Consider the following 22,885-nt stretch of genomic DNA (forward strand, 5'->3'; position numbering starts at 1 on the left):
CTGTTCCATGTTTATCCATAGACCCAGTCAAGACAGGTTTACGTGCAGTGTAATTCAACAGACAGCTAGACAGCTTTAGGTCCAGTGTAATTCAACAGACAGCTAGACAGGTTTAGGTACAGTGTAATTCAACAGACAGGTTTAGGTCCAGTGTAATTCAATAGACAGCTAGACAGGTTTTGGTCCAGTGTAATTCAATACACAGCTAGACAGGTTTAGGTCCAGTGTAATTCAACACACTGCTAGACAGGTTTAGGTCCAGTGTATTTCACCAGACAGCTAGACAGGTTTAGGTCCAGTGTAATTCAACAGACAGCTAGACAGGTTTAGGTCCAGTGTAATTCAACAGACAGCTAGACAGGTTTAGGTCCAGTGTAATTCAACAGACAGCTAGACAGGTTTAGGTCCAGTGTAATTCAACACACAGCTAGACAGGTTTAGGTCCAGTGTAATTCAACAGACAGCTAGACAGGTTTAGGTCCAGTGTAATTCAACACACAGCTAGACAGGTTTTGGTCTAGTGTAATGACATTAACTAAATAAAACATGTCTTCACAATACAATGTTTATAATACATCTAGCATATTGATTATTACTTTTTCTACACCAATGACATAAGATTTGACTAATTACCAGACAGTCCCCACAACCTAGTTGATACTGACCTTAACCCAACACCTAGCAATTTCATAACCTGGTCTATACTGAGTTTATACTGTAGTGACCTTAACCCAACACCTAGCAACCTCATAACCTGGTCTATACTGAGTTTATACTGTAGTGACCTTAACCCAACACCTAGCAACCTCATAACCTGGTCTATACTGAGTTTATACTGTAGTGACCTTAACCCAACACCTAGCAACCTCATAACCTGGTCTATACTGAGTTTATACTGTAGTGACCTTAACCCAACACCTAGCAACCTCATAACCTGGTTTATACTGAGTTAATACTGTAGTGACCTTAACCCAACACCTAGCAACCTCATAACCTGGTCTATACTGAGTGTATACTGTAGTGACCTTAACCCAACACCTAGCAACCTCATAACCTGGTCTATACTGAGTTTATACTGTAGTGACCTTAACCCAACACCTAGCAACCTCATAACCTGGTCTATACTGAGTTTATACTGTAGTGACCTTAACCCAACACCTAGCAACCTCATAACCTGGTCTATACTGAGTTTATACTGTAGTGACCTTAACCCAACACCTAGCAACCTCATAACCTGGTTTATACTGAGTTAATACTGTAGTGACCTTAACCCAACACCTAGCAACCTCATAACCTGGTTTATACTGTAGTGACCTTAACCCAACACCTAGCAACCTCATAACCTGGTCTATACTGAGTTTGTACTGTAGTGACCTTAACCCAACACCTAGCAACCTCATAACCTGGTCTATACTGAGTTTATACTGTAGTGACCTTAACCCAACACCTAGCAACCTCATAACCTGGTCTATACTGAGTTTATACTGTAGTGACCTTAACCCAACACCTAGCAACCTCATAACCTGGTCTATACTGAGTTTATACTGTAGTGACCTTAACCCAACACCTAGCAACCTCATAACCTGGTCTATACTGAGTTTATACTGTAGTGACCTTAACCCAACACCTAGCAACCTCATAACCTGGTCTATACTGAGTTTATACTGTAGTGACCTTAACCCAACACCTAGCAACCTCATAACCTGGTTTATACTGAGTTAATACTGTAGTGACCTTAACCCAACACCTAGCAACCTCATAACCTGGTCTATACTGAGTTTATACTGTAGTGACCTTAACCCAACACCTAGCAACCTCATAACCTGGTCTATACTGAGTTTGTACTGTAGTGACCTTAACCCAACACCTAGCAACCTCATAACCTGGTCTATACTGAGTTTATACTGTAGTGACCTTAACCCAACACCTAGCAACCTCATAACCTGGTCTATACTGAGTTAATACTGTAGTGACCTTAACCCAACACCTAGCAACCTCATAACCTGGTCTATACTGAGTTTATACTGTAGTGACCTTAACCCAACACCTAGCAATCTCATAACCTGGTCTATACTGAGTTAATACTGTAGTGACCTTAACCCAACACCTAGCAACCTCATAACCTGGTCTATACTGAGTTTATACTGTAGTGACCTTAACCCAACACCTAGCAACCTCATAACCTGGTCTATACTGAGTTTATACTGTAGTGACCTTAACCCAACACCTAGCAACCTCATAACCTGGTCTATACTGAGTTTATACTGTAGTGACCTTAACCCAACACCTAGAAACCTCATAACCTGGTCTATACTGAGTTTATACTGTAGTGACCTTAACCCAACACCTAGCAACCTCATAACCTGGTCTATACTGAGTTAATACTGTAGTGACCTTATCCCAACACCTAGCAATCTCATAACCTGGTCTATACTGAGTTAATACTGTAGTGACCTTAACCCAACACCTAGCAACCTCATAACCTGGTTTATACTGAGTTTATACTGTAGTGACCTTAACCCAACACCTAGCAATCTCATAACATGGTCTATACTGAGTTAATACTGTAGTGACCTTAACCCAACACCTAGCAACCTCATAACCTGGTTTATACTGAGTTTATACTGTAGTGACCTTAACCCAACACCTAGCAATCTCATAACATGGTCTATACTGAGTTAATACTGTAGTGACCTTAACCCAACACCTAGCAACCTCATAACCTGGTCTATACTGAGTTTATACTGTAGTGGCCTTAACCCAACACCTAGCAACCTCATAACCTGGTTTATACTGAGTTTATACTGTAGTGACCTTAACCCAACACCTAGCAACCTCATCAAGGGTTTCATATCTCTTGGTGTAACGACTGAGGTGTTGTGTTGACAGTCGCTGGATGAGGGACTAGGCCCCAAATTCACTACAATACATTACATGGGGCGGCATGTAGCCTAGTGGTTAGAGCGTTGGGCCAATAACCGAAAGGTTGCTGGATCGAATCCCTGAGCTGACATGGTAAACATCTGTCGTTTTGCCCCTGAACAAGGCAGTTAACCCACTGTTACCTAGACTGTCATTGTAAATAAGAATTTGTTCTTTAACGGACTTGCTTAGTTAAATAAACATAATGGTATGCATGTATACTTCACTACTAATACAACACCTGATCATTTCTACTGTATATTTAGTGCACTGGAGTCCATAATAATTTCTGATATAATGTTGTCAGTTATTACAAATAAATACTAAAACTGCTTAAAACCTCACATGGATATTCAACACAACTCCTTCAGATAGACTTAATAAAGAGTCAATCTGGGATTCAAACAGCAAAGCGACCAGTCACCCTGCCACTTAGACAATTCCAGACTGCTCCTTCTTTAACCATGGAGCCATAACAATTACAACTAGTGTTCAACATGGATGTGGGTCTGGTTCTCACAGACCCAGTTGATTGTGCGTCTGGTTCTCACAGACCCAGTTGATTTTCATAATGCACCCTACACTGTTCCAGCTCGTCAATGGATCTGATTACCTTTGGGTGACCATAACACAGTCCTCCATGCCAAATAAGTTATTTGGTTTGTTGTTCTTCCTACACCTGTAGTGAAAACAAAGAATCAGCTGTAAAAATCATTCAGTATAATAAAAAAATAAAAAAATTGTCATGTATAAACATTAATATTCATAAACAGTGTACATGCTGTTAATACTTTATTTTCTTATTTGTTAACATTAATGAAGCACTTCTAAACAAAACATCCTAAGCATTTCTAACATATTAATTTATAAACCATTTTTAATGGCCTATTCATGAGAGTTGTTGTAAAGTGTAAGCATATCATGTGGTTGAACAAGACAGAGAACCAGGTGTTCCACTCTCTGGGTAGTAAGGGGCTCAGGCACTCCAGAATCTCCAACAGACCTGCATACAATCACCTACACAACAAACACACACAATAAAACCAGTCATCCTAACCTCCAGCCCAGCTGAAGAGTAGGCTTGCTATGTGAATGCACATACAGTTGTAACCGTTCGAGAGGAGTGCCAATTGTGCAGGGATGGGTGGATTCTGATTGGCCAATGTCTAGTCCTGGTTGGTAGACCTCGGATTCCCCCGCCCCTCACACATACACACGCGGGTCCCTCGAGGAGACCCCTCTTCCCCAGTCAGACTCACGTTATGGTCCCAGAACAACACTATTATGTCCCCTCTGATTTTTCATAGTCAATAACCAACGCTCATAGCAGAGCAGAGAATGCTGTGTGAAGACAGATTTAGACATTCCATATCATTTAACAGTATCATTTCACCTCACCTAATTTATTATAATTGACTAGTTTCTCGCAATTATTTATCCTGGGAAAAGGGAGTGGGTGTCACGCCTGCTCCCGCTCTCCCTCTCTGGCGCTCGAGGGCGCCAGACTGCCTTCACCACGGACACCTGTCACCATCGTTACGCACTTCATCGCACCTGCACATCACCGGTACCATCACGCGCAGCAGCGCATCATTGGACTCACCTGGACTCCTTTAGTTTGTTGATTGCCCCTCCTATATCTGTCTGTTTCTTTGGTTAGATCCCTGTGTCAGCATTAATGTCGTTGTGTGTTCCTGTCCAGGCGCTGTCCCGTCCCGTGTCCGTTGTTAATTAAACGTCCACTCCGTGTACCTGCTTCTCATCTCCAGCATCATCCTTACAGTGGGTTTGGGCGGAAAATCCCAGTAAATCTCGGGAACCTGGTTCCTGCCATTAACCCTATCAGCACCACCAGGCAAAATGCTGATAGGTACAGTATCTGTATCGGCTGTGAATTACAGTAAAAGACGAAAGACAAGTGTAATATTTGCACATTATTACAGTGTCTTAAAGTATTCACACCCCTTGACTTTACCCACATTTTGTTGTGTTAGAGCCTGAATTTAAACTGGATTACATTGAGATGTTTTTGTTACTGTCCTACACGCAATACCCCATAATGTCATAGTGGAATGTTATTTTGCTAATTAATTTAAAATGAAAAGCTGAAATGCCTTCAGTCAATAAGAATTCAACCCTTTGTTATGGCAAGCCTAAATAAGTTCAGGAGTAAAAAGGTGCTTAAAACAAGTCACATACTGTAATAAGTTGCATGGACTCACTCTGTGTGTAATAATAGTGGTTAACATAACATACAAATGATCTGTAAGGGCCCTCAGTCAAGCAGTGAATTTCAAACACAGATTCAACCTCAAAGACCAGGGAAGTTTTACAATGCCTTGTAAAGAAGGGCACCTATTGGTAGATGGGTCAAAATTTAAAAAAAAGCAGACTTTGAATATCCCTACGAGAATGGTGAAGTTGTTAATTGCACTTTGGATGGTGTATCAATACAGCCAGTCACTACAAATATACAGGTGTCCTTCCTAATTCAGTTGCCGGAGAGGAAGGATGAAATGAAATGAAATGAATGCATTCACTACTGTAAGTCGCTCTGGATAAGAGCGTCTGCTAAATGACTAAAATGTAAATGTAAATGAAGGAAACCGCTCAGGGATTTCGCCATGAGGCCAATGGGGACTTTAAAACAGTTACAGAGTTCAATGACTGTGATAGGAGAAAAACTGAGGATGGATCAACAACATTATAGTTACACCACAATACTAATCTAATAGAGAGAAAAGGAAGACTGTACAGAATAAAACATAATTCAAAACATGCAGCCTTTTTGCAACAAGGCAATAAAGTAATACTGCAAAAAATGTGGCGATGTAATTCACTTTTTTTCCTGAATACAAATCCAATACAACACATGACTGAATACCACTCTCCATATTTTCAAGCGTAGTGGTGGCTCCATCATGTTATGGGTGGACTGGTAGTTTTTCAGGATAAAAAAGAAACAGAATGGAGCTAAGCACAGGCAAAATACTAGAGGAAATCCTGGTTTAGTCTGCTTTCCACCAGACTCTGGGAGATTAATTCACCTTTTAGCAGGACAATATATAAAACACAAGGCCAAAGCTACACTGGAGTTGCTTTCCAAGAAGACAGTGAATTTTCCTGAGTGGCCGAGGTACAGTTATTACATATATTTACTTGAAAATCTATGGCAAGAACTGAAAATTGTTGTCTAGCAATGATCAACAACCAGTTTGACAGAGCTTGAGGAATTTTTTAAAATAATAATGAGTAAATGCTGCACAATCCAGGCGTGGAAAGCTCTTATTGACTTACCCAGAAAGACTTGTTGAGTAATAACTGATTTGACAGAAATATCAGCTAGCTAGGATAGCCAGCTGCAGCTATCACCAAGCTATGCTAGCTAGCTACTGTCAGCTTGGCTAAACACAAGGTCAGCGCAGGCTTAAGCCTGGTTTTCAAAATCTGTAGGCAGCATTCTGCCTTCTCCCTACAGTTCTCAGCCTCAATAATCATCACTTGCGTTACGGCTTTCGAAACATATGGCCCTTATCTTTCATCAGCAAGAAGGAATTCTTCAAATAAAAAATATACACTATGTGCGCGTTCATCTGACGAAACTACACTTCCTGAGTTATGCTTACACACAGGTGTTCAGAGCATGTTACAGAGCACAGGTGGTCGTTTCTTGTCTCTGTCTGTTTTCCGTAAACAAGCGCTGTAACATGGAGATGTTTCCGTCTGGGAACACTAACCCTAACCTTATCAAGGTGTATATCAATGTTTTTTTCCCCTCTCTGATATGAAAGATGGGGTCCTTATGCTTCCAAAACCATACCGCAAGCAATGCATGTTAATGTTCAGACCGAGTGTCAGCTATCTTAACAAAACTCCCCCTTACAGAAGACACCTTCGTCCAATGACTCTTGTGTAATATAATGGAACTGAGAGTCATGATCAAGGACTAGCTTTAGCCTACACATAGAACTGAGAGTCATGACCAAGGACTAGCTTTAGCCTACATATAGAACTGAGAGTCATGACCAAGGACTAGCTTTAGCCTGCATATAGAACTGAGAGTCATGATCAAGGACTAGCTTTAGCCTACACATAGAACGGAGAGTCATGACCAAGGACTAGCTTTAGCCTACATATAGAACTGAGAGTCATGACCAAGGACTAGCTTTAGCCTACATATAGAACTGAGAGTCATGATCAAGGACTAGCTTTAGCCTACATATAGAACTGAGAGTCATGATCAAGGACTAGCTTTAGCCTACATATAGAACTGAGAGTCATGATCAAGGACTAGCTTTAGCCTACACATAGAACTGAGAGTCATGATCAAGGACTAGCTTTAGCCTACATAGAATTGAATTAGCTGACCATCTTGAGATGGCGAGTCGGTCGGGAGGAGAGAAGTCCTCAAAACTTTGTTCTCTCCATAGCTTACCAAGCTGTACTCACTACTGCACTTGTTTGTTGTGATTGAATGGCAGACGCACCCAAGAAACACCCATGTCTAACCACACCCCCGAGACAACTTTCATTTACCTTCAGTCATGGCCGCTAGTAGTTCTTATTGAGCATTGATGAAAAACAAAGCCAAATCAGGAAGTGCAATTGCCCTTTTAAAAAGGTCAGATTGAATAGATAGAAACTAGTCGTTCTCAGAAAAGTTATAGCAGTATGAGAATTGACCACTAGATGGTGATCTTGGTATGTCATCTGTGGACATGTGACCAGACCAAGGGGGCCTTCAGCAGCATGCAATGTTTAGGAACGTTCAGATAGAAATATGTTATGTAGAACAAACATGCCTCTCTGACATGTAGAAAAGAAGGAATCATGTCCACTTTATTCATAGCACTTCTATCTGCAATTTTCAATCACGTTTCGCTACTGAACCTGGCCAGAGGCTCTTTCTCAATTGTCTAAAAATCCATCTTCTCCTTGACTCTTCCCCTTCATCTGCACTAGTTGGAAAAATGTTCACAGGTGGAAACAGTATGGCGGAAGGAAGCTCATCATTAGGCTGGCTTAACTTTCACCTGATCAGTTCTTTCAGATCAGTGAAGGAGAGGGAAAAGTTTTAGACAACTGAGAAAGAGCCCATGTGTATGAAGTTAGTGTTGTGTTGAATTAAGAAGGTAGTCCTTGATTCTATAGTTTTAAAGTACATCTTAATCTACCCTACATCCCCACCAATTGTTTTTCAGTCAGCTCATACTTTTCTTTTATACTGTATATTTTCACTTCCTTGTTTTTTTCTCTCCAAGGTCTATTGCCACATTCAAGTCCTATCAGAGTTTAGAGTTATCAGAGGAACGACTTCTCAACTTGGAGTAGGAACTTGGAAATGTTAGCAAACAATTTATAGTGTTCAAAAAACATATAGTTATGTTTATTTTGATAAATAAAGTTTTGTTGTTGTATTTAACTGCAGAAGATGCTGCCATCAAAGTCATTTCCGTGGTAGCTGATGTCAGAGTTCAGCATGTAGGGAAAGTCTGGGTCCAAAGATAATAACTGAGTTTCCAACCTATGTTAAGGACTTGGAAGTTGTTATGAAAGTTTTTTTAAAGTCGGGATCTCGTATTTCAAATACATTTTTTTTTGTCACATGCACCGAATACAAATGAAATGCTTACTTACAAGCCCTTAATGTAACAGTCGTCGTATGGAGTGGACCAAACTGCAGCGGGTATATTAAACATCTTCTTTTATTCGAAGGAAAAAACAAAACACTTACACAAAACACTAACGACGAAAACAGTCCCGTAAGGTGCTCAGACTATACAAGGAAACAACCACCCACAAACACAAGAGAAAACTAACCCACTTAAATATGGCCTCCAATTAGAGGCAACGACAACCAGCTGGCTCTAATTGGAGGTCCTACCAAAACCCCAACATAGAAATTGAAAAACTAGATAAACACATAGAAATAGAAAATATAGAACATAAACCAAAAACCCCGAACACACTAAACAAACACCCCCTGCCACACCCTGACCAAACTACAATAACAAACAAACCCTTAACTGGTCAGGACGTGACAATCTGTTTGGGATAGGGGGCAGTATTTTGACGTCCGGATGAAAAGTGTGCCCAAAGTAAACTGCCTGTTACTCAGGCCCAGAAGCTAGGGTATGCATATAATTGGTAGATTTGGATAGAAAACTCTCTAACGTTTCCGAAACTGTTAAAATAATGCCTGTGAGTATAACAGAACTCATATGGCAGGCGAAAACCTGAGAAAAATCCATCCAGGAAGTGGGATTTTTGAAGTTTGTAGTTTTCTATTGAATGTCTACACAGTATCCGATGACAGTGGGGTCAGATTACACTTCCTATGGCTTCCACTAGATGCCAACAGTCTTTAGAAATTGTTTCAAGCTTGTATTGTGAAAAATGAGTGAGTAAGACCACTTTCTATGACTGGTCTGTCTGAAGTCCCATACTGTTTGGGGCGCGTGTCCGAGAGCGCGCCGTTTGTTGATTTTCCGCTTTCTATTGACAACGCGATTGTCCGGTTGAAATATTATTGCTTATTTATGCTAAAAACAACCTGAGGATTGATTCTAAACATCGTTTGACATATTTCCACAAACTTTACCTATACTATTTTGTCTTTTCGTCTGCCTGTTGTGCGCGCCCTGGAGCTAGTTGATTACTGAACAAAACACGCCAGCCAAACGGAGGTTTTTGGATATAAAGAGGAACTTTATCGAACATTTATTGTGTAACTGGGAGTCATGTGAGTGCAACCATATGAAGATCATCAAAGGTAAGTGATTCATTTTATCGCTATTTCTGACTTTTGTGATTCATCTACTTGGCTGGTAACTGTATGTAATGTTTTGTTAGCTGGGCGCTGTCCTCAGATAATCGCATGGTATGCTTTCGCCGTAAAGCCTTTTTGAAATCTGACACAGCAGCTGGATTAACCTCTCTGGGCCAGTGGGACGCTTGCATCCCACCCTAATCAACAGCCAGTGGAATCGCGTCACGCTAAATGCAAAACCTCATAAATGCTATAACTTCAATTTCTCAAACATATGACTATTTTACACCGTTTTATAGATACACCTCTCCTGAATCGAACCACGTTGTCCGATTTCAAAAAGGCTTTACAGCAAAAGCAAAACATTAGATTATGTCAGCAGAGTACCCAGCCAGAAATAATCACACAGCCATTTTCAAAGCAACTAGCATGCATCACAAATACCCAAAACACAGCTAAATGCAGCACTAACCTTTGACAACCTTCATCAGATGACACTCCTAGGACATCATGTTACACAACACATGCATTTTTTGTTCGATAAAGTTCATATTTATATATAAAAACAGCATTTTACATCGGCGCATGACGTTCAGAAAATCTTTTGCCTCAAATGCTTCCGGTTTAGTAGCGCTACAATTTACAAAATTACTATTCGAAAACATTGTTAAAATGTAATATTGTCATTCAAAGACTTATAGATTAACATGTCTTGAATGCCATCTCTTTGCCAGATTTAAAAATAACTTTACTGGGAAATCACACTTTGCAATAAACGACGTGGTATGCCCAGAAAAATAGTCTAGGCTATACATGTTTTGAGCCATCTTGGAACGATCAACCATCAAAAATACTATTGTAAATAATCCCTTACCTTTGATTATCTTTATCAGAAGGCACTTCTAGGAATCCCAGGTCCATAACAAATGTAGTTTTGTTCAAAAAAGTTAATAATGTATGTCCCAATAGCGTTAGCGCGCTCCGAAGGCTAGTGAAAATGTACCGTCTGCGTCTGACTTGTCGTCAGGAATGAGCAAATTTTTTTTATTTAAGTTCGTTCAAACATGTCAAACGTTGTATAACATAAATCTTTAGGGGCTTTTTCAACCAGGGCTTCAATAATATTCCATTGGGATGGTTGCATTGTCTTTCAAAACGTTTCGAAAAGGGAGAGTACCCATGGGCGCCAACGTCACAATGGTAATGGCCCATTTCCTGTGACCAAGGTAAACATCCTCTCTTTCAGTCAATTTTGATGGTAGGAGGCTCAAAACACTTTGTAAAGACTGGGGACTAGTGGAAGCCATGGGAAGTGCTAAATGAATCGCAAGCCACTGTGTGTTTCAATGGCAAATGTTTGAAGTGATATCCACACATCAGATTTCAGTTTCCTGTCAGGATTTGTCTCAGGGTTTTGACTGCCATATGAGTTCTGTTATACTCACAGACACCATTCAAACAGTTTTAGAAACTTTAGGGTGTTTTCTATCCAAAGCCAATAATTATATGCATATTCTAGTTTCTGGGCAGTAGTAATAACCAGATTAAATCGGGTACGTTTTTTTATCCGGCCGTGCAAATACTGCCCCCTAGCCCTAACAGGTTAACAAGAAGTTAATCTTTAAACTGATGTATAACACTTGTATGTTTTCAGAATTCTTATTATGAGTATTTCTGTTTTTGAATTTGGCGCGCTGCAACTTCACTGGATGTTGGCCAGGGGTTCCGCCAACAATGCAGTTCAAGAAATGGAGTTAAGAAAATATTTACTCAATAAATTCAAGTAAAATATAAAATAAAAAGTAACACAGTAAAATAACAATAACATACATGAAGGGAACATTTTGACATTTGCTGTATGGTTGATGAGAAAGTCCATATTGCAAATGTACGGTCCCTTACTAGACGTCCGCGAACGTTTGTAAAATTTGCGGATGGCGTCGGGCCGTGCACCGGGGCCGGATCTTCCGGGAAGTCATCGAACGGAGTCTCTCGGACATTCGGTTTCCGTTTTATAAAATGTTCAAATTTTGGTCATTTTTCACCTGTCCCGGCAAATACCACAAGAGGGCGAATGGAATCATATTGCAAATGCACAAAACATCACGATTCACGACGTGGCCTTTTCTCCTAAACGGAAAATACTTTGAAGACGAAACTTGGTGAGCATAGGTTTGGCATAATGGGCATTTGGCTCCGAACAAGATGGAGTTGAGGCCTCAACGCTTTTTGAGTTAAGGCCATTTTCGTGGGATTAAAGGTCAAAAACAAAAATAGAGCGCTAATTTGACCGTTTCACGTCAAAGTACATGAACCTACGGTGTCAGGAAAAAAAGAACCAGACATTTATCTCTCGTAATTCAAAGAAAGTGGGGTTTTTTTGGAAAAAGTTACAGATCCAGTTGCAGCGTGTTCAGATGAATCCATTAAGGCGGGTTTCGGAGCTCTGCGAGATTTCTGTGATTTTCTGTGATTTTCTGAAATAACACACACTCATTCAACCCTCTGTAAATAAGTCAGTTCTTAACGTAAAGACTTAAAACTCAATATTCTATAAGAGCCTAACCCAAGGAGGATATGTGTTCACTTTCAGCTTCCTGTGTCAACCAGAAGTGCCTTAAAATGGTGTCATAGGGGCTGTTTCGAAGGGTTAAAAAGGTCAGATCTTTCCACAACTTCATATGTGTGACTAGGTAACCCTCATGAACTGTAAATCAGTCATTACTCCCAACAGATGTCAAAGAAAAGCTCCTCTCCCCCCACACACACACACACACACCCACACACACCACACACACACACACACACACACACACACAGCAAGGATGGAGTGACACAGTGCGGTGCTTAAAGACACACTGAGCCTGCAATGGCATTACCATTATCTCTAGGCTGTGCCGAGTTCAACGAGATGCCCCGCTTGACCGTAGCTCTAAGCACAGCGACCGTGAGAAAAAGTAGGCCCAAAATGAAGCCTGGCCCTAAATTTCAAGTGCTTTTGGGTGACAGCGAGAGAACCGTTAGGGTTAGAAGCACAATTCGACCTCAGGAATGTTCCTGAGGTCCTTCCAATCTGCGCAAGCATAACCTTGACCATGTGCCATTAACCCTTAACAGTGAAAAGAAGGTGTTAACATCAAAACGTTTGCAATGACTTTTCACCCCATTGGAATACATTGCCTATTCCCCTAAATTCAACCTGAAGCCTATGTGGGTTATGAATGCCTTATGAACCTGTCTTCGATGACATACCATCAGGCCACTATGAGGTCTACCTGTGTTGATTCTAAGCTTCCTGGAGCAACCGGAAGTTGTTAAAAACACCCTAAAGGTGTTTTGATATAACCAGCCTTCAGATTGTGAAAATCACTGCATTCAACCCTATGTAGATCAGTCAATTCTTAACCTGTTATGGCTAGGGGGCAGTATTTTCACGGCTGGATAAAAAACGTACCCGATTTAATCTGGTTACCACTCCTACCCAGTAACTAGAATATGCATATACTTATTACATATGGATAGAAAACACCCTAAAGTTTCTAAAACTGTTTGAATGGTGTCTGTGAGTATAACAGAACTCATTTGGCAGGCAAAAAACTGAGAAGGTTTCATGCAGGAAGTGGCCTGTCTGACAAGGTGTCGTTCTTCTTGTCTCTGTTTATTGAAGAGTGAGGATCTTAGCTGTCCCGTGACACTTCCTACGGCTGCCATAGGGTCTCAGAAGGCGGTAAAAAGCTGAATCGTGGCTTTGCAGGCTCTGGCTGAAAAAAAGTAGCGCGTTTGGGTAGTGGCTGGTTACAGTACTGTGAGACTAAGGGCTCGTGCCCGCGACGACCGAAAGCTTTGTTTACTTTCCTCTGTTTAGCTAAATGGACATTCCCGGTCGGAATATTATCGCTTTTTTACGAGAAAAATGGCATAAAAATGGATTTTAAACAGCGGTTGACATGCTTCGAAGTACGGTAATGGAATATTTAGACTTTTTTTTGTCACGAATTGCGCCACGCGCGCGACCCTTATTTACCCTTTCAGATAGTGTCTGGAACGCACAAACAAAACGCCGCAATTTGGATATAACGATGGATTATTTTGGACCAAACCAACATTTGTTATTGAAGTAGCAGTCCTGGGAGTGCATTCTGACGAAGACAACAAAAGGTAATCAAACTTTTATAATAGTAAATCTGATATTGGTCAGTGCTAAACTTGCCGGGTGTCTAAATAGCTAGCCCTGTGATGCCGGGCTATGTACTTAGAATATTTCAAAATGTGCTTTCACCAAAAAGCTATTTTAAAATCGGACATATCGAGTGCATAGAGGAGTTCTGTATCTATAATTCTTAAAATAATTGTTATGCTTTTTGTGAACGTTTATCGTGAGTAATTTAGTAAATTGTTAGCAAATTCCTCCGGAAGTTTGCGGGGGGTATGCTAGTTCTGAACGTCACATGCTAATGTAAAAAGCTGTTTTTTGATATAAATATGAACTTGATTGAACAAAACATGCATGTATTGTATAACATAATGTCCTAGGTGTGTCATCTGATGAAGATCATCAAAGGTTAGTGCTGCATTTAGCTGTCTTCTGGGTTTTTGTGACATTATATGCTAGCTTGAAAAATGGGTGTCTGATTATTTCTGGCTTGGTACTCTGCTGACATAATCTAATGTTTTGCTTTCGCTGTAAAGCCTTTTTGAAATCGGACAGTGTGGTTAGATAAAGGAGAGTCTTGTCTTTAAAATGCTGTGAAATAGTCATATGTTTGAGAAATTGAAGTTTTTGTATTTTTGAGGAATTTGTAATTCGCACCACGCCTATCATTGGATATTGGAGCAGGTGTTCCGCTAGCGGAACGTCTAGATGTAAGAGGTTAACGTAAAGACTTTAAACTCGGGATTCTGTAAGAGCATACCCCAATCAGGATATGTGTTTACTTATAGCTTCCTGTGCCAACCGGAAGTGCCTTAAATATGGGTCACAGGGGCTGTTTTTGAAGGGTTAAAAAAGTCAGATCATTTCGAAACTTCATATGTGTGACTAGGTAACCCTCATGAACTGTAAATCAGTCATTTATCACATCAGATTTCCCCAAAAAACTAACACACACACATAGCTAGGACATAGTGACACAGTGTGGGGCTTAGAGACATACAGAGCCTGCAATAGTTACCTTCGTTCAAACTATCAAAGAACCGTCAGACCTAGAGCTCTGAAACTTTAGAAACCTGTTCTAGAGTTCAAGTCGATAGTGCACGGTGAGTTATGTGGCTCTAGATGGTTCTCAGACCGAGAAACAGCCTCGTACATTTGCAATAACTTCAATTAATTTTGAAAATGACGACATTTAGAAATGTCCCAGAGTCGCAAGACCAGGTTGTAACGGTCGTCGTAGTAAGTGGACCAAAGCGCAGCGGGTTGAGTGCTCATTATATATTTATTTTGAACACTGAAGAAAACAAAACAAGAAAACGTACGAACGAACAGGAATACAGGCTAAACACAGCTATGCAATCACAACTTCCCACAAAACCCAAACAAAAGACACCCCTCTATATAGGACCTTCAATCAGAGGTAACGAGGAACAGCTACCTCCAATTGAAGGCCAAATCAATAAACTAAACATAGAACTAAAAAGACTAGACTAGAACATAGAAATATACTAACATAGAACAAAGCCCAAAAACCCCGGAAAACACTAACCAAACACCCCTCTACATAAACACACACACCGAACCACATAAAACAAATACCCCCCTGCCACGTCCTGACCAAACTACAATAACAAATAACCCCTTTACTGGTCAGAACGTGACACAGGTGCATTGAAACCGCCTCGGCCCATAGAGACAGACCCCAACGTTTCTCTCCGATAGCTCATTCAAGGACCCCGTAGCAACTCCCGGAAAAAGTGGATTTTCAGCACCAATTAAGGTCGTTGCTCGGGCACTGAATGACCTATCGAGCCGAAACTCGGGATTCGGGGTCGCCTCACATAGGCCTACACATAATGTCAGAGCTGGACCCGCAGCTAGAACGTAACTATGTGTTTTATGTTTTTATTATGTTTTAAACTGAAGAAGCTATGAATTATGGGCCTGCTCTGAAATATGTGATAGTTGGCTTCTAAACGAGTTGGAAAAAGTGTATTTGGTGTCAGATGGTATCAGTTTGGTGTCAGAATGATATCTAATTGACTGATGGACGCTGACTTGCTGGGTGACTTTTGTACATTTGCAATATGTTTAAACAGTGATAGACCATCACCAAAATGACATTCTGAAATCAACACAAACGAGCGATGGAGAGGAACCAGAATCACTGTCCGGCCATCCCGAGTTCATCGGGCCAATCAATTATGCATTTCTGCAGTATTTTTGAGCATGTCAAATTCGTGATGCTAAATGCCCATTGAAACATATTGCAAATGGACAGCTGTGCGCCTGGTGATTGGAACGGGTTACCAGGATAACATTTTTATAATGGTTTTAAATGCCTTTAGGGGGGTGCAAGGGGTCCACGGTTGGGTAGGGAGCACCCCCCATCTGTGCCCATCCAGTAGGGGGCGCCCCTAGTCATTTTGGACATTTTTCAAAAAATCGTTAAAAAACGACTGAGTCCCACTTCTCTCATGTCACCATCGAGCGATGGAGAGGAACCACAGTCACTGCCCGGCCATCTCGAGTTCATCAGGCCAGTCAATTATGCATTTCTGCAGTATTTTTGAGCATGTCAAATTCGTGATGCTAAATGCCCATTGAAACATATTGCAAATGTAACGCACATTTGCAATATGATTCAACAGTGAAAAAACATCACCAAATGGACATGATGAAATCAACACAACGAGCGATGGAGAGGAACCACAGTCACTGCCCGGCCATCCCGAGTTCATTGGGCCAGTCAATTATGCATTTCTGCAGAATTTTTGAGCATGTCAAATTCATGATGCTAAATGCCCATTGAAACATATTGCAAATGTACAGCCGTACACCTGGTGATTGGAATGGGTCATCAGAAGCACATTTTTAAAATGTTTTTTAATGCCTTTAGGGGGGAGCAAGGGGTCTACGGTTGGGTAGGGAGCACCCCCCACCCATGCCCATCCGTGGTCATTTTGGACGTTTTTCAAAAAATCATTAAAAAACAACAGTCCCACTTCTCCCTCATCATACATGACAAATAGACCATCTAGGTTGATTTATGGCTTAAAATTGGGCTATATATCATTTGGGCAGTATAAATGCCATTTTGACATGGTTCACTGACTTTTGGGTTTGGAAACTGACTTCCTATGATCGTACATGGCAAATGGACAAAACATCCTGATTTCGCACATTCAATACTTTCATATTGTATTTGGACATTTCTTATAGCATTTGGCAAAAAAAATAAAAAAAAGTGACTTTTGACTTCGACTTTTGACTTCCTATGAAATCATATTGCAAATGGACAAAACATATGCCTTATGGACAAGTAAAAACAAGACATGACAGAGTCAGCAGCAACATGTTGCAAGATTTGCGTCCGAAAGCACTTTTACGGGGTCGTTGCCCCCGGGTCTTGACTTGTGTTACATTTGCAATAAGAAAATTCACGGTGGCGCGCTCTCGCCATCTATTGTATTTTTGCTGTGATTTGGCACATTCAATACTTTCATACATGTATAATTGACAAACAAAATTATTGAACATTTCATTTGGACATTTCTTATGGCATTTGGCAAAAAAAAGAGAATAAAAAGTTACTTTTGACTTCGACTTTTGACTTCCTATGAAATCATATTGCCTTATGGACAAGCATAAAAAATAAAAAAATGATGTCAATAAAATATGACAAAAGTATGTTCATACAGTTCTTATACATGTGTAATTGACCAAAAAAGTCTAAAGAATTTCGAAAAACGGTCCAGAAAGCACTTTTTTAAGGGGGTGATAAGTTTTCGATAAGTGTTGACTTGTGTTATATTTGCAATAAGAAAATTCACGGGGAGCGCGCTCGCCATCTATAGGATTTTTTTGGTGTGACACTTTGCCATATGACATTTGCAATATGTTTTGGATGAAAATGGGCCAAATTGAGTGGTATTGTCCATCGTGTGTATGTTTTGTGCGGTGCCAATATGTTCCCATTCTATTTTGTCCATTTCATGGGGGTCTTCCCTTAGAAGGCTACAGTGCCTTGCAAAAGTATTCATCCCCCTTGGCATTTAAAAAAAAATTGCATTACAACCTGTCATTTAAATGGATTTTTATTTTTATTTCATATAATGGACATACACAAAATAGTCCGAATTGGTGAAGTGAAACGAAAAAAAAGGGAAAAGTGGTGAGTGCATATGTATTCACCCCCTTTGCTATGAAGCCCCTAAAGAAGATCTGGTGCAACCAATTACCTTCAAAAGTCACATAATTAGTGAAATAAAGTCCACCTGTGTGCAATCTAAGTGTCACATGATCTGTCACATGATCTCAGTATATATACACACCTGTTCTGAACACCACTAAGCAATAGGCACCACCAAGCAAGTGGCACCATGAAGACCAAGGAGCTCTCCAAACAGATCAGGGACAAAGTTGTGGAGAAGTACAGATTGGGGTTGGGTTATAAAAAAATATCAGAAACTTTGAACATCCCACGGAGCACCAATAAATCCATTATTAAAAAAATTGAAGAATATGGCACCACAACAAACCTGCCAAGAGAGGGCCGCCCACCAAAACTCACAGACCAGGCAAGGAGGGCATTAATCAGAGAGCCAACAAAGATACCAAAGATAACCCTGAAGGAGCTGCAAACCTCCACAGCGGAGATTGGAGTATCTCTCCATTGAACCAGTTTAAGCCGTACACTCCACAGAGCTGGGCTTTATGGAAGAGTGGCCAGAAAAAAGCCATTGCTTAAAGAAAAAAATAAGTAAATCCGTTTGGTGTTCGCCAAAAGGTATGTGGGAGACTCCCCAAACATATGGAAGAAGGTACTCTGGTTAGATGAGACTAATATTTAGCTTTTTGGCCATCAAGGAAAACGCTATGTCTGGTGCAAACCCAACACCTCTCATCACCCTGAGAACATTATCCCCACAGTGAAGCATGGTGGTGGCAGCATCATGCTGTGGGGATGTTTTTAATCGGCAGGGACTGGGAAACTGGTCAGAATTGAAGAAATGATGGATGGCGCTAAATACAGGGCAATTCTTGAGGGAAACCTGTTTCAGTCTTCCAGAGATTTGAGACTGGGACGGAGGTTCACCTTCCAGCAGGACAATGACCCTAAGCATACTTCTAAAGCAACACTCGAGTTGTGGGGAAACATTTAAATGTTTTGGAATGGCCTAGTTAAAGCACAGACCTCAATCCAATTGAGAATTTGTGGTATGACTTAAAGATTGCTGTACACCAGAGGAACCCATCCAACTTGAAGGAGCTGGAGCAGTTTTGCCTTGAAAAATTGGAAAAAATCCCAGTGGCACGATTTGCCAAGCTTATAGAGACATACCCCAAGAGACATGCAGCTGTAATTGCTGCAAAAGGTGGCTCTACAAAGTATAGACTTTTTTTGTCTTATTTCTTGTTTGTTTCACAATAAAAAATATTTTGCATCTTCAAAGTGATAGGCATGTTGTATTGACTTCTTGAAACAGAAGACATGCCCCATCGATTTGACTGCAGTGGAGAGAGTCAGCAGTTTTAAGTTCCTTGGCATCCAAATCACCGAGAACTTGACATGGACCAACAACACCACCACTCTCGCCAAGAGGGCGCAACAGCGCCTTCACTTCCTAAGGCGGCTGAAGAAATTTGTTATGTCCCCCCCAGGTACTCTCCAAATTCTAACGCTGTACCATCGTTTGCGTCCTGACTGGCTGCATCATGGCCTGGTATGGGAAGTGCTCTGTCCACGACCGCAAGGCCCTCCAGCAGGTATTGAAGATGGCCCAGTACATCACTGGGGCCGTGCTCCCTTCCCAGTCAGGACGTCTACTCAAAGCGGTGCCTGAGGAAGTCCCGCAGCATCATCAAGTACCCCACATGGCCAGACACTATCTGAGCATTGGGTCTCAGACCAACAGGCTCAGAGACGGTTTCTCTCCACAAGCCATCAGAGTGCTGAACACTTGATCTGGACTGACCAACTGCAATCACTCACGCACACAAGCACACACCTACACATACATACACACACACACACACACATCCACACACACATAGACACCCCCCCACACACATATAAACTAAATGGCATCATGAACATTACCAGGCCATTTTAGCAAAAACCTGGTTGCCTCTTGGCCACAAGTGAATCTTCCAGCAAGACAATAACCTCAAGCACTAATCAAAATCCATAAAGAAATGCTTAATTGACCACAAAATGAACGTTTTGCAATGGCCATCTCAGTCTCCAGACTTGAACCCCATTGATAACATGTGCTTTGAATTGAAAAGGTCATAAAAACAGATGAAGGATATCAATGATCTGGAAAGATTCTATATGGAGGAATGTTCTAAGATCCCTTCCAACGTGTTCTCCAATCTCATAAAACATTTTAGAAAAAGACTCAGTGTCATTATCCTCGAAAGGGAGGGTGCTAGAGTATTGAAAACAGGTTTGCCAATAATTTGGACCCCTGTCTTTTTGAGTAAAGAAAATAATAAATGAAACAAAATCTTTCTCTGAGCAATTGTATTAGTATATAATTATATAATTTCAGATTTTTTTAAGCATACAATATAGCTCAGTGTTTTCATTACTTATTTAATACAGTATTTTTTGCTCATCTTCATCAAGGGTGCCAATAATTATGGACCTCATGCTAAACACAACTTCTGCTACTAGACTTCGTATTTATGTACTGCACAATTTAAACACTTGCTCTTCCTGACACACGTGTAAATATTGTACTATAAATTGTTGAGTGGTTTCCTGTATTTATACATGCAATATGTTTATTCTATTCTACCGAGCCCATTTACTTTAAATGTTTTATTAATATATTTTATTATTTCTTAATGGTGTCACTTTATTGAGAGGGAACATGGAAGTGAGCATTTTGTTGGACAGTGTATACCATGTGTATCCTGTACCGATCCTGTATATTATCATCATATTATACAGAAGATGGCGCCGACAGACATGGAAGCTCTGCGTCGAGCTCCTAAGCAACTTTGCAGTATTTTTATTTTTTTTGTGTGTTATTTCTGACATTATTAGCCCAGAAAGTATTTTGTGTTATTACATAAAGCCGAAAAGAGCTTGTGGATATCAGAGCGGGGGTAACTCAGCAGCATTACGACCAGAAATACTGCTTTCCCGAATTGTATCCTTTGTTCGTACCCCCCAGGGCAATGGAACTTATCCCAGAGGCTGCTCCTAGACGCCGGCGGAGAAGAGATATTCGGAGGGGTCTTCTAGTCTGACTCAGGAGGCATGCACACCATCCACCGCTTTTGAGTATATTACTCGCTAATGTCCAGTCCCTGGACAATAAAGTAGACGAGCTCAGTGCGGGGATCTCCTTACAGAGAGACATCAGGGACTGTAATATACTCTGTTTTACAGAACCATGACTCTCTCTGGATATACTGTCCCCATCCATACAGCCAGCTGGGTTCTCAGTACATCGCACAGACAGGAATAAAGGGAAGAAAAAAGGCGGTTGTGTATGTTTCATGATTAACTACTCATGGTGTGATTGTGATAACTTACAGGAACTCAAGTCCTCTTGTTCAACATGCCTAGAATACCATACAATGAAATGACGACTGTATTACCTCCCAAGAGAATTCTTTTCAGTTATAGTCACAGCCATGTTTATTCCCCCTCAAGCCGATACCACGACGGCCCTATAGCTGGGGATTTTAACAAAGCAAATTTAGGAAAAGGCTACCGAAGTTCTATCAACACATGGCCTGTAGTACTCGCGCATCAAAAACTCTTGACCATTGTTACTCCTCCTTCAGGGATGGCTACAAGGCCCTCCGTTTGGCAAATCAGATCACGATTCCACCATGCTCCTCCCTTCCTATAGGCAGGAAGTCAAACAGGAAGTACCCGTACTAAGGTCTATTTAACGCTGGTCTGACCAATCAGAATCCATGTTTTGATCACGCGGACTGGGATATGTTCTGGGTTGCCTCTGAGAATAACATTTACATGTACACGGACACGGTGACTGAGTTCATCAGGAAGTGTATAGGGGATGTTGTTCCCACTGTGACTATTAAAACCTACCCAAACCAAAAACTGTGGATAGATGGCAGCATTCGTGCAAAACTGAAATTGTGAACCACCTCATTTAAACACTGCATGGTGACTGGGAATATGGTTGAAAACAAACAGTTTAGTTATTCCCACCGTAAGGCAATCACACAGGCAGAACGTCAGTACAGAGACAGAGTGGAGTCGCAATTCAATGGCTCAGACACAAGACATATGTGGCAAGGACTCCATCACGGATTATAAAAGGAAAAGACTGTCATGAAGAGGGCACGTCCAATTCTAGTCATTTCTAATCACGGATTATAAAGGGAAAAGACGGTCATGAAGAGGGCACGACAAAAGCTATTCCCCCTCAGGAGACTGAAAAGATTTGGCATGGGTCCTCAGATCCTCAAAAGGTTCTACAGCTGCACCATCGAGAGCATTCTGACTGGATGCATCCCTGCCTGGTATGGCAACTGCTCAGCCTCCGACTGCAAGGCACTACAAGCTTCCTGCCATCCAGGACCTCTATACCAGGCGGTGTCAGAGGAAGGCCCTAAAAATTGTCAAGGACTTCACACACCCTAGTCATAGACTGTTCCCACTGCTCCCGCACGGCAACGGTACAGGAGCGCCAAGTCTAGGTCCAAGAGACTTCTAAACAGTTTCTACCCCCAAGCCATAAGATTCCTGAACACCTAATCAAATGGCTACGCAGACTATTTGCACTCAATTACATTTGGATACCGCCCCAATACATCCACAGACAATGCAATTGCCATCATACTGCACATTGCCATATCCTATTTGGACAAGAGGAATAACTATGTAAGAATGCTATTCATTGACTATAGCTCAGCCTTCAACACCATAGTACCCTCCAAGCTCATCATCAAGCTTGGGGCCCTGGGTCTGAACACCTCCCTCTGCAACTGGATCCTGGGCTTCCTGATGGGCAGCCCCCAGTTGGTGATGTAGGGAACAGCACCTCCAC

The sequence above is a fragment of the Salmo salar genome, chromosome 08 (genome assembly GCF_965601325.2).
Source record: "Salmo salar chromosome 08, fSalSal1, whole genome shotgun sequence".
In the NCBI taxonomy this organism is placed as follows: domain Eukaryota; kingdom Metazoa; phylum Chordata; class Actinopteri; order Salmoniformes; family Salmonidae; genus Salmo; species Salmo salar.